The sequence below is a fragment of the Uranotaenia lowii genome, chromosome 2 (assembly GCF_029784155.1).
Source record: "Uranotaenia lowii strain MFRU-FL chromosome 2, ASM2978415v1, whole genome shotgun sequence".
In the NCBI taxonomy this organism is placed as follows: Eukaryota; Metazoa; Arthropoda; class Insecta; order Diptera; family Culicidae; genus Uranotaenia; species Uranotaenia lowii.
This window is the reverse complement of record NC_073692.1, coordinates 262,385,769-262,398,942: the sequence shown is the minus strand read 5'-3', so window position 1 is coordinate 262,398,942 and position 13,174 is coordinate 262,385,769.

The following is a 13,174-nucleotide window of genomic DNA, read 5'->3' as shown; positions in this document are numbered from 1 at the left end:
CATTGATCTCTCTTGTTTTTCTATCACCACTACCACCCATCGACTCGGGATTTTATTATAAATATTGTTAATGTAAAAGGTCTTTCATTTCAGCTTGTCATGCCTATCATGGTGCCCTGTGAAGCTCTTATTCTCTGTGAAAGAGAAACACAAACTGACCAGAACGAAGTAACAATGGCAATCCTATTTGAAAGTCAGAAGAAAATTTTTGATAATCAAATGAAGATGATGCAGACTATGGCAAGGATCCAAACTTCGATTAAATTTTCTGGAACACCTTCTACCAGTAGGCAACCACCATCAATGGCCAGAGATGAAGACTTCGAAAACCTCATCGCTTTTTTGGAAGATAGTTCATGTTCATGTCTAGTTTGAGAGTGTTAGTTATGTCCCGATCAGGAGGGAAAAACAAAATTATATCAAGATGAGATATTTTGATACTAATTTTTACCTATCTAAATGAATTACAATTCAGTACTCGTAGAATGTTAAAATATCACAAATTATTTCAAAAAATCTATACGATCATGGCTAAATTATATCAGTTTTTGATATGTTCCTATCGAGATTATATCTGGTTCAGACAGCATAGTTTGATATTAGGCAGAACAAATCCTATCAAAATTAAAACTTATCAAAATATGAATGCTTCGAGAAAAATTTCTAGTGGAATGTTAGAAACCAACACTATATGCTTGCATCAGGCTCCATTTTGGGTATCTCTTTTTGGTAAATCTAATTATATGAATCTGCTGAGCAAAATTCATTATAATACGGTTTGAGCCATTTACTTCGATGTCCGTGTTTCATGGAAAGTTATATGCATATCAAAATAAGATACCGTTTTGAATAATATATTTTAACAATTTGAAACAAATTCTTCATCGTTGAAAGTGAGTTCTATCCTATTCAAGAATGCCAATCAAAATAAGATATAACCAAGATTCAAGAAACTAAGAGTCGAAAATTATGAGAACAATAATATAACTGAAAAAGACATAAATATCTCGTTGAGATATGTTTAGGTCCTTATTTTGATATGCTCTCCTGACCGGGGTCCCATCGCACTCCCGATTACTGCATCACTATCTAAGCATATGCCTCTCGTGGGCCTCGTGCCAATGTGCCAGATTTTTCAGGATTTGCCTGATTTTTCGAGGCTCAGCCTGACAACCTGATAAGCCATTGAATTTCCCTGATTTTTGAAAATATGCCTGATTTTTGCGAATTTGATGAAAATGTGTATTAAGGAACTGTATTTGGTATCATTGCTGAAGTGAAAAAGTGCAAATGTGGATGAATCAAAGCAATCGAGATATTCCCTTAAATTCTTATTTAAAAAAGGGAATTGAAGGGCATTGCATACTTTCCATCACCTTCGGTTTGTAGCAGACTCCAAGAACTTTCCTGCGGTTTTTCAAAAATTATATTGGAAGATAGATAATCTAAATATGTCTCGCTTCGAGCAGTTTTTCAACTGAAACCCGTGTCGTTTTATCTGATGAAGGAGTAGCAGGCTATATGCGCCTATTAAGCAGAATACAGATGTTATCGAATATATTAACAAAAATGTATGTGTATAAAATTTAAATTATTTTTTCTTTGGGATAGTGTCATTTTACAAACATGATAAGGACAGCAAAAACATTCTTTCATTTCACTTTCTTATCATTTTCGACCCTTTATAAAGACCTTAAATTTCTTATGATGTGCAACTAGATTAGATCCATAACTTTTTATTTGGAGCTTCTGTGCGTATAATTTTCACAAGTCAGAATATTACATCAATATTTGTCAAAGCCATAAAGAATTTTTCACAAATTTTGCGTTTGTATATTCATGGAACTCTCTCATTTCGTGAAACGGCTGTAGGCGCATTTAATTCGATAGGCACATACATTATCACTTTCTCCTACTGTTTTTATTGCAGCATCATGATTTGTTATTTCAGAATCAAACCATTGTTCTCGCTAACAAATGGATCAATAAGTCCTTCATACACTTGTGGAGTCCCGATTCAAATCAAGACTGCCGCACATCTGACTGCCTAGATACAATAAAGGTCAGTTGTGCTAGCGATTGTCACCGTCGCTAACATATTTCTTGGCACTCAGATACTCTCTTTTAGAGTGAGAGCAGAGGCATATTCTAGGGTGCCACCACAACACATAAGAGAGAATGCGTCCATATCGATTAAGTGAATAACGATTTTCTTTGAACTTTTGTAACATGCTTATGCCCATCAAGTCATGAGTATGGATAAGTTTTTCTTTCGGAATAGACACAAGGCTTTTATTAAAGGTTTCTTTAAATTCAACTGCTGCCATGGTTTCTTCAAGCTATAGCTTTGAAATAGACTATAATTGAAAAAAAAAAAATGTTTTAATTTAAATCCATTTATTTTACAGCTCGTTGAAAATAAAGTTAAGAGAAAATTAGTTCAAACAACTTAACGTCAATCATATTCATTGCAAAAACATGCTAGGTATAACTTCAATATAATCAAAGTGTTCCAGACTATGTCCAACGTTAGGAACACACTGAAAAAACTTATCCTTATTATGGACATAGCATTTATGCAGTTTTTACTTGAAAAAAATATATGACGGGTGGAAAATTCAGTTTTATTCTTCCATTTCTAAAATAGTGTTTTTTTTAAGAAACATGCTAAGAATCCAGTTCAGTTTGGACATACTTTTAAATTGCCAGAACTAAATTGTATGTATGATTAAAGTTCAGATGATCCGTTACATAATTAATTGATTTGTTGTAGCGATAAGTCGAAAGCAACGTCACGAACAGTCAAAATCAAACGGTTTGTTAACATTAGGCACACATGCCAAATTAGAAACACCCAACCCAACCTGAAAACACATCTCAGGTGGCGATGGAAATCCCGTGTTAAATGTTAGTAAAAGTTTTTTTTGTAAACATTGTAACCATGACAATTCGTGACGTCATTTGTATTTTAAAACAAACAACCATCATCGCTGTACCAGCTGTGAGGCAACCGAATAATAATATTAATCACTGCCACTGCCACTGGAGTACACATTTTTTTCGAAAGACATTAAATATGGCAAGTATGTAACGGTTCTTGAATTTTGATTGATTGATTGCCTTTTTTTAGAGCCTCGTATGTGAAGCAGCAGTTTCCGTTCGTGCCCGGCTAGACTCATCAAGGCGAGTCCTTAAAAAAAATCAACCCGAACCAATCGCTATCCAAGATCCATTTACACCCGAGTTAACCGAAAATCTGTTCCAACGGGGATACAAAACAAGGAATAATTAAACTTTTCTCTCAAGGTACGAAAACCTGCTGAACATTCAGATTTAACAAATTTGTATTTTTGCTTTTTAGGCCTCAAATCTGAACATATTTAGCACCTATCAAACCCCAGTCACGTCAGCATTATTTTGAGGATTCATATGTGACACATTTTGCTGTTTAAATCGGATTGTTGTTGATTCGGATTCGCGATTACCTCAGAAGACCTAGTCACATGTGGAGGGGGTGGAAATTTGTGTCCAACACTCTCATCGATCGCAGGTTCCTTAGCCCTATCGGTCGCGGAGCAGTAGATGAAGTATTCGACCAGCCATATTTGAAGGCAAACCGACGATCAAATCTATAAAAATTGTGTCGTGTGTTTTATCACATTATGGTGAAGAGATGAAAGATGGAGTAGGTGCTACGGCCTTCATAACTGCGAAAAGAATATAAAAAATCCAGAATCGAGGAATGAAATATTGAACGCACTTACTGCGAACCCAATTTCGTGTAGGCGCGTTATCAAACAGTCAATTAAAGATTTTGTCATTTTCTTGTCGAAATCCACAAAAATTGGTTGCTTCCATTGTGCGAAAAATCCTCTCGCCATAACGAGCTGCATCTCGGAATGAGGCTCTATGACACCGTCGTTTCGTTTGTCCAGCTCTACTGTGCTGTTCACTGACATCTTGTCATATACCAACACAGTTGTTCGTTCTTTATCGGTCAAACGAGTTCCGGCTATTTTCAAAATACTAAGAACATCTTCCAAGATCCCTTTTCGCATTTGAATGCAGGAAGCCCATTCTTGTAGACAGCGTATGGTCGGTAAAGGGTAGAAATTCGGTTCGAAGCAGTTCATATGTGTTAAGCGTTACATCGATCGTCTCACCCCTCGTCGATTGAATCGAGCGTTACTTTGTTATTCTTCGTTTAGCGTGCGTACATCAGCAGCAGCAGCCAGTGCGCCATTTTACTTTCATTCAAATTTGAACACTCGTCGCGTGTACATCTTATTCACTTTTATTATCCTGTAAATATAGTTTATAGTTATTAAAAGTGTCCGCATTTTATTCCATCCGAAACTTCTGCCCAACAATATGCAGGTTTGCTGTGGTATTTGTTTAGAATCACTGTGAAAAAAATAAATGTTACTGTCTTTTTTATATATTATTTCGTATTTGCATTGGTTGATACCAGGACCAGAGCTGCGGTTACTCCCAGCCAATGAAAGAAAATTGACGAAATTGACACAGCAACCTATATCGGTTTTCAGCATGCTTGTTAATACCATACATTCAGAACGATGGCTATGATGATTGAAAAGATCTGACCGACCACGTTTATAAATATACTCTAACATTTGTCTAGGTCACGAAAATGTGCTTTCACGAATCTGTTGAAGCAGTAACCATCGCTTTCCATTTGTCGTACTACTGTGACGGGGAGTATGAATTTCAGTCAGACTACATTGTTGTGAATGATGGTTTTTAAAATATCAGTCAATTTCATGTGTCCTAACATTTTTCCCCATGAAGCCCAATTACAGTTCGTCTTTTTCGTCAAAAATTCACCATCGCTAAATTACTAGGTTTGTTAGCATGGTTAAATCGATGGGAAATTGATAAAAGGTTAATCTTCAATCGATCTCAGTGTTTGAAGTCTTTGAAACTGTTTGGATTTAGTTTTCACGCCATAAATTCCGCGAGGAAAATCAAGGGAACTTGGCAAAAATAGAAGAATCAAACTTTAATTCAAACTTCAACGGTTCGATTTTCGTAAAATAAATTTCTGTCCAGGTCACCATATAATTTTTTATTATAAAATTTTTCCTATTTAAATATGTGTATGAGAGATATTTCTTTTTTATTGGTTTGGTTTTCGATTTTATATTTGAAATCTTATTTCTAAGCTATATAAGATTTTTTGAATTGGAATTTTTTCAAACATCCGAAATGTGAAAAAAATGAAATAGGCGTCTGTATTAAGAGTCGCGAGAATTAGCCCTCAACTGATGTTTACTAAAAATCATGATTGCCCTTTAATTAATGATGTGTGGCAAGCAGTTTATTGTGTTTAGTACTGCTTTTTTTAATTCTCAGTGATTGGCATTTATTGTTTCTGAGGCCAAGAAGTACCAAAGAAAAAAAAAATGACCAACCATTCTTGGTTGATAAGAACTAGCTTGAATAAAGACCTTTTGCGTCCCGGGCATCGAAAGCTGGAACCAGAACTTAAAGAAATAACATACTTTGACGCACCAAAGACCGTCGATCTCAATTGAGGCGCTTAGGATCAGAGGGGTGCAAGTGCCGAAATGATGATTTCGAGAAAACGGGCCTCAAAGTTTTTTTTCTAAATCAAAATTATCGAATCAATTTTTCTTCTAAATTTTCGATGGAGTGTGTCTCATGAGGTCTAAAATGAACGATTCTGAAAGAAAAACTAAAGTTTTTGCGATATTTATGTTAAAACGGCGAACTACTTTTATTGATATTTTTCACTTGCCCCCTTCTGATCCCAAAAATGACACTTGCACCCCTCTGACTCCAAACAATATGATAGCATCCTTTTGGAACCTGTATGTAACGAGTATTTTCAGTATGATACTGGATGTTTTGTTTATTTTCACACATTTAATTTTCTGCGTTTTCGGGCTTCAAATTTCTATGCAACTCATAATGAACGAGGTTTGCTAGTTCCACTATCCTAATTCCAAGAATTTGTTGAAAACTTTCAATCTCTCTTTTTCCTTAATGGATACACAAGAACACCTGCATATGTGTTCATTGATTGGAATCAACTGTTTAGCTGGTCGCTTTTTCCGGTAGAACTAAACTTTTTCTCTTTCCTAAAAAGTTATGTAAATATTCCTTAAAAGACTTAATGTAATTTTTTATAAACTACCTGTCGCAACGACTCATCTGAACTTTTCGAAGTTTCATTTTGTTCCATGTTTGTTTTGTTTCATGTTTGTTTTGTTTTTGTGGGATAGTATGTGACATCATGATCAGAGCCTGTCGAAAACTCTGAATCCTCTGAGCTTTCATCCGAGAGATTTTCCTTAGATATATTTGCCAAAAAATTATTGTTAAGTGCGTTTTGTATTTGCCTTTTATCCCTATTAGCATTAGCTAAATTTGCCATAAAAAAAATATTTTAGAATTTTTTGTATACATAACAATGAGATTTTCATGCCGACGGAGTTACACCTGAATCTATTTTCATCACTTCTCTATCTGGGGACTTTCGATTATCCTGGTCAGAACCAGTAGAAAATCCTAGTCGGAGCTAGATGATGTTGTTTTCAACTGACAAAAATGTAAACGTTCTAATGAAATCAGCCTAAAAGTATAATCCTTTGGTGTGCACTTGCACCCTTCTGACACCAAACGAAACATGATTTTCATTGACACGTTTTTTTATAAATAGCTTAAAAATATCGAAATAATTTTTCTTTTGCCCTGTGTCTTCTACAGAATGTTAATCTATACTTTAACTATCCAAAAAACAGTTTATCTCAGTTTTGATAAAAAATCACTTGCACCCCTCTGATCCTAAGTGCCTCAATTAAATTCTGTCTTCACCAGTTTTCAAAAGAGGAACAAAAATTTTGCTTCCGTCAACGATCACTTCTCAAAAGAAATGAAATTGAGGAGAGATTGTAACTGATGGTTCGAGTTTCATTCATCATATTTTTGGTACACGACTTTTACCAAGTTGTTATTTTCAACCAAAAAATATAGCCATGACAAGTTTGTCGAATTATCAGTGATCATAGGAACTGTGATATTTTCATTTCAACAACTATCATTGACCGAAACAACACGTGGATAGGAGGTGCGACAAAGCTACTAAGATATTTTAGAAAAAATCTACTTTGAATTTTCACCCGAATAATCGCAGCTCTGACCAGGACTAAGTACGAGATATATTAGAAAAATAAAACAACTAAAAAAATCACGATGAAATTACGTCTTAGAACAGGCATGTTAAACTGGCCTTGGACGGGCTACATTCTCTAAATATCATATATCATCAATCATAAATATCATAAACTTTGGTTACTTTTTAACGTGGACATTCGCCGGCTGTATTATCTTAATTAGATGTTTGTCAGGTTATAATTAGTATTTTATACGACAAGCTCTTATACAATTCATCATGTTGTCGCACAGCCTTATGAGTTTGATATGCCTATTCAAGGATATCTTACAAACTCTTCGAGTAATGATCTTATAATTGGAGAAGTTGATTAAATGGGTGTAAAGATAAAGTGCTTTGAGTTCTGGAGTTCATCGCATGAATTTACGCATAGTCCTTGAGGTGTTAATACTTTAAACTTAAATTTAAAAAATTACCTCAACGAGTACGCCCTTCTAATTTTGTCTGCTGTCCAGACAACTCTTTGGTTTTCTCCCATCAATAAATAAATCTGATTGTTGGTAAAAACTTTACCAAGTTCTTCTTTCACAAGCTTCTTTACTGATTGGTCGGGGGTTTGTCTCAGTTCGTCCAATGCTTTTCGAAGCTGTATAATGTCTTCTTCTTTTTCTTCTAAAATCTTGTTTTTGTGAGCTACAGTTTTGACCATTACTCTTGTGAAACGGTCTTTTATTCAGCTGGTAATTATTATTACAAGTTAATTCGCATTCGCATTCGCATGAACAGTCGCCTAAAACTTCGGTTGGCGCTACTCAGCAACTCTCCGTTTTATGAAATTACAGTTTTTTTTAAATTGTACCACCTTCTCTTTTGAGATGATGTTACACTTTCTAACCTGTAGTTTCAATAGAAACTGAAGTCTTTCAGTTCGTTGCCTTAGATTATTTAATCTCTTAAACTGAAAAACCAGTCCCCACAGAATGTTGAAGGTGCCCTGGCCGAACCCTGCGGACTGTGTGGGGAAAAGGGGAAGGAATGTTAGTCACTTAAGTGACTCACGTTTATTTAACAAGTAGATGCAGAGATCTCTACGATCCACCCATAAACGTGGGGAGGTTTGTAACAGGTAATTGGGAAAGGTAAACCCTGGGAGATGCTTGGCCAGCATTGCGGGTGATTATTTCGTCCTACACCTCCTATTCTCCTAAAGTTTTCTACTGAAACATCTAGCTCTACCATTGAGGCTGATAAACAAAAATTTTGAAAAATTTTAAATTTGACGTAATTTTAGTCAAATGCATTGATATTTTAATGTTAAATACCTACCGAAATTTTTTAAATAAACATGAAATATATCTAAAACGATCCCATCAAAATTGCTGGGCCTGCTAGAAAATTCGCAATATTTATGTAAAAATTTACTATAAACCCCTTACTATTTTCCCTAATAAAGGTATGTACTATAAATTTTCAAAACAAGCATCTAACGTTGATTGATCAAATTTTTAAAATTGACACATCATATTCTTGAAAATGTACTATAGCAAGTGTTGGGGTATTATTAGATATTTTTTAAAGACCTTTGCTAACTATTTGAAAATTAATAGTACAATATTCTAACTAGCCTCAATATTTTCATTAATCATTAATATCAAAAGAATCCAAAATGGTCGTACCACACTTAATACGATCGGTTTTTCCTGCTACGCTTCCGGCCGAGGACTGTTATCAATTTCATGACACAAAACTATCTGAATTTGATCTTTAAATCAACAAACTATATTTAAACTCCATATTTGACATTTAAACTCCACAAACTTTTTGCACTAATTGTGCGAAACCATCGCTACGTGTTACTACAAAACTAGAAACACTACATCAAACTACTATTTTTCTGAACAAACTGTATGCATTTTGAGTTACATTCCAAAATTCCAATTCCAAAGTCTTTTAGAACAAACAATTAACAGCTCATAAAAACTTGTGTTGTACGGAAAAAAGTATATCAAATTCCTCAAATAAAAGCAATACTAGATTATGTTAAATGATTCTTTGAATGTTAGGAGAAAAAAAAACAGTTCTCCCTATCAATAAAAACCAAATGAAAATTTGAAAAAAAAATCAAGGATGTACAATTTTTGGTAGATTAGCTATCGTAACGAAGATACATAGAGTTAAACTTTTCTAACGCTTTTTACTCCAATTTAATCAATTTTAAGCTACCTTTCAGGCAGCAAAAGAACTTGAAATACGAAAAAAAACACAATTTAAATGGAAAGTACGGGCTATAATTTTAAACTTCATGTGCTTTATTTTTTGTACACTTTATTAATATTTTTTAAATATGAGCTTGTATGAAAATTTATTTTAAATTACTGTTCGTCATTCAATATGCATTTCATTTTGTACCATATGAAAAAAAAATAGGTTGGAGAGGAGAAAAATTAAATGAATGGATCAAATACTACCATCCTCTACACAAGATTAAAAAGGAAAACCATCCTATGGAAATTTCATTAAGTATTCATGTTTTGAATAAAAGTGTACTTAGCTTTTTGGGGATTTGGTGATGAATATACTCGATCAATAAATCAATTGGATTCCCTCCTGATGTTTTCCGTTGCTTGCACTCACGGAGGGCCGATGTTTGACTCTTGACCATTTCTTCCAGGTGTCGAAAATTCTTGGCTGAGATGGATCAGCTGATGTTGGGGAGACTATCGGGTTCGCTTCTTCAGAAAATTCTAATCGATAAAGCTTCGGTCTTCAATAATTTTTTAAAAACTTAATAAATTTTCAATTTTCGGAATTGCAGTTTTTACTGTCAGAAAAAATCGCGTCCGCTTTGTTCTTCCACAGCCTACCCCTTTATCATAATTATTTTACTCATTCTCAATTATTATTACAAGTTAATACCATAAAAATAAAATGTTCAAGTTACGTACCTCATTATTAAGTTTTTCAATTATACCCTTTTGCTTCCTGGACAACTCAGTAAGGAAAAACAACTTTTGTTTCTGTTTCCTTTGAAGTTCGTCTATTTTTGGTTTCATTGAGGATTCCGTTTCCTTGATTTTGAACGAGTGGAGTTCATTGCAACAAGTGGATTCTTCCCATCCAGAATCGTTAGTCTTACCCTCAATGCTTTCATCAGGTATTGGAACTGGGTTAACGAGATCTATGGCCTCCAGAAGAACGTCCCTATTCGAATCTAGCAAATTTGAATTTCTAAACCAATGTGATAAATTAAATGAGTTAACTTATTGAAATTGAATAACGTTACTGAAGTTTATAGTTTTAGGTTAAGGTTAGATAAAGAATATAGAATATATAGAGTTTGTGAAGAAAATGAAACTTGTGAAACTTGAAATGTAGAGACACAAAAAACCTTGTGTAAATAAATTGTTTAAAAAAAATATAATGGAAATACAAACTAAGGAGTTTCCTCGGTTTTATTAGTTGAAGTTTCATGCACTTCAAAAGGATTTGGAATAGTTGGTATTGGTGGAATTGAATAGAAATGAAACATAAAATCTGGTAATGTATATAAAAATGAATGTTTGGTAGCTGGTGTACTAACACCCACTTTCCCCCCTTTCTACTGCTCTTCCTTCTCCTTTGCTTAAATACGTCTGGGAACTTCGCGGTTTTTTCCGAACCAGCAGCTTTTGGGAATTGGTCACAACAGTACCGTTTTAGTGAAAAACACTTACCGTTTTTTTTTTCAAATATTTGAGTCAGTTTTTGTTGACCTCCACCTTAAATTTGCGTCCGTAATAAAACAATCGGAGGAAAAATGCAGCGAGCAAATGGGTAATTTTGTTCCATGGTCCTTTTTAAGACCGCAAATTTTTAACCACTTTGCTCTTCGTTCTGGTTCCTAGAATAATCGTTGAATCAATTTTTATTAAAACTATAATAGATGCGCACTTACCTTTAGGAAAACGTGAAAATTTGAAGAAATTTCAACGGTTTTGAACTTTTCGGATATTATTTGCAATTAGTTACTGCACACCGCTATATGATTTCAACAGCGAAAACTAAAGAAAAAAATTCATTGCTAACTACTGTTTACGATTCTCGCCTAGGATACATAAACAACCTGGCAAGTGACGTAGGCTTTGTTTACCTTTTTACATTTTGAATAACGAGTTTTGTAATAGTGTGCGTGTTTCTTCATCACCTTCTTTGTACCACATTGCACCCAGCCTACCTACTTTTAAAGGTTAGGTCTTTAACACTAAACGTACCGGAGGCGGTCAAATGACGGTTTTTGAACTTTGAATGATGATTACACCTCATATAATTTTTTTTTCGCACATTTAACGACAGGACTATTTTTATTTTCAAAATGCAAGTATTTTTGCGTTTTTAAAATTTTTCTAAGTGTTGTGGTTTCCGAATAACGCATGTGGTATACGGTATACCTATTCATACCGCGAGCGGTCAAATGACGGTTTACACTGTTTTCGCTAAAACTTTCTTGTTTCTCAACCGATTTCTTTTAAATTTATAGTTTTGGAAAGCCTATAATGTGACTCAAATATGTTTCTCAGACAATTTTCAGCTACAATCAATTATTTTAAAGTTATGTTAAGTCCTAGAATTTTTTTATGAAAAAACATGCTTCAGAAAAATTGCTATAAATCTGTTCATCAGTGCTCGAAAAAAATTTCACTTAGTGCATGAAAAAGCTGAAGTTAGAAGCTATATGTTGCACATACCGAAATTTTTATCCAATTTTTTTTAAGATTATGGCCACAAAAAATGTAAAAAAGTTGTGTAAAACCCGTACTTTTCAATCAATCAATCGCCAAAGCTGTTCCTGTTACAGTAGAAAAAATTCAAAAAATGAATTAGAAAGTTGACGTAATTTGTCACATTTTGGCATCTTTAGATTTTTTAAAATACGAAATACATAATTTATGACGAATTTTCAAAGGTAGCTGTTTTTCAAACATTTCATCAATTCGGATTTTTGATACAATTCCTACACCCAAATTCAGCTTTGCACTGGATTTTGAGTATGTTATCGTAAGGTTTAGGCAAAAAAATTATATGCAAAAGAAAGAAAATTTCATACCGGTTCAGTGCAATACTTGACAAAAATATGATAAATAAAACAGTGAAGTAGTTTTTGAATTTTGAAAAGTCAACACAAATTCTTGCTTGGCAGACGGGCGCAGTGGGTGGTAATATCTCAAAGCAATTTTGCACACGAAGACTGGTGAAAGGAAAAGAAAAAACAAACTAGCATTCGCTCCAATTTTCTGGTTTTACTTTCAGAAATATATTTATTATATTTTTGTAAAGCATTGCACCGCCAATGTAGTTACGTCACTAGAATCGTTATGAAATTTTCTATCTAATTTTTTTGCCTAAACCTTACGATAACATACTCAAAATCCAGTGCAAAGCTGAATTTAGGTGTAGGAATTGTATCAAAACTCGAATTGATGAAATGTTTGAAAAACAGCTACCTTTAAAAATTCGCCATAAATTATGTATTTCGTATTTTAAAAAATCTAAAGGTGCCAAAATGTGAAAAATTACGTCAACTTTCCAAAACATTTTTTGAAATTTTTCTACTGTAACAGGAACAGCTTTGGCGGTTGATTGATTGAAAAGTACGAGTTTTACACAACTTTTTTACATTTTTTGTGGCATAAGATAAGATAAGAATTTCTGATGTGCAACATATAGCTTCTAACTTCAGCTTCCTCAAGCACTAGAAGAAATTTGTTTCGAGCACTGATGAACAGATTTATAGCAATTTTCCCGAAGCATGTTTTTTCATAAAAAATTTCTTGGACTTAACATAACTTTAAAATAATTGATTGTAGTTGAAAATTGTCTGAGAAACATATTTGAGTCACATTATAGGCTTTTCAAAACTATAAATTTAAAAGAAATCGGTTGAGAAACAAGAAAGTTTTAGCGAAAACAGTGTAAACCGTCATTTGACCGCTCGCGGTATGAATAGGTAGGGGAGAATGAGGATACTTGATCCCTGGGGAT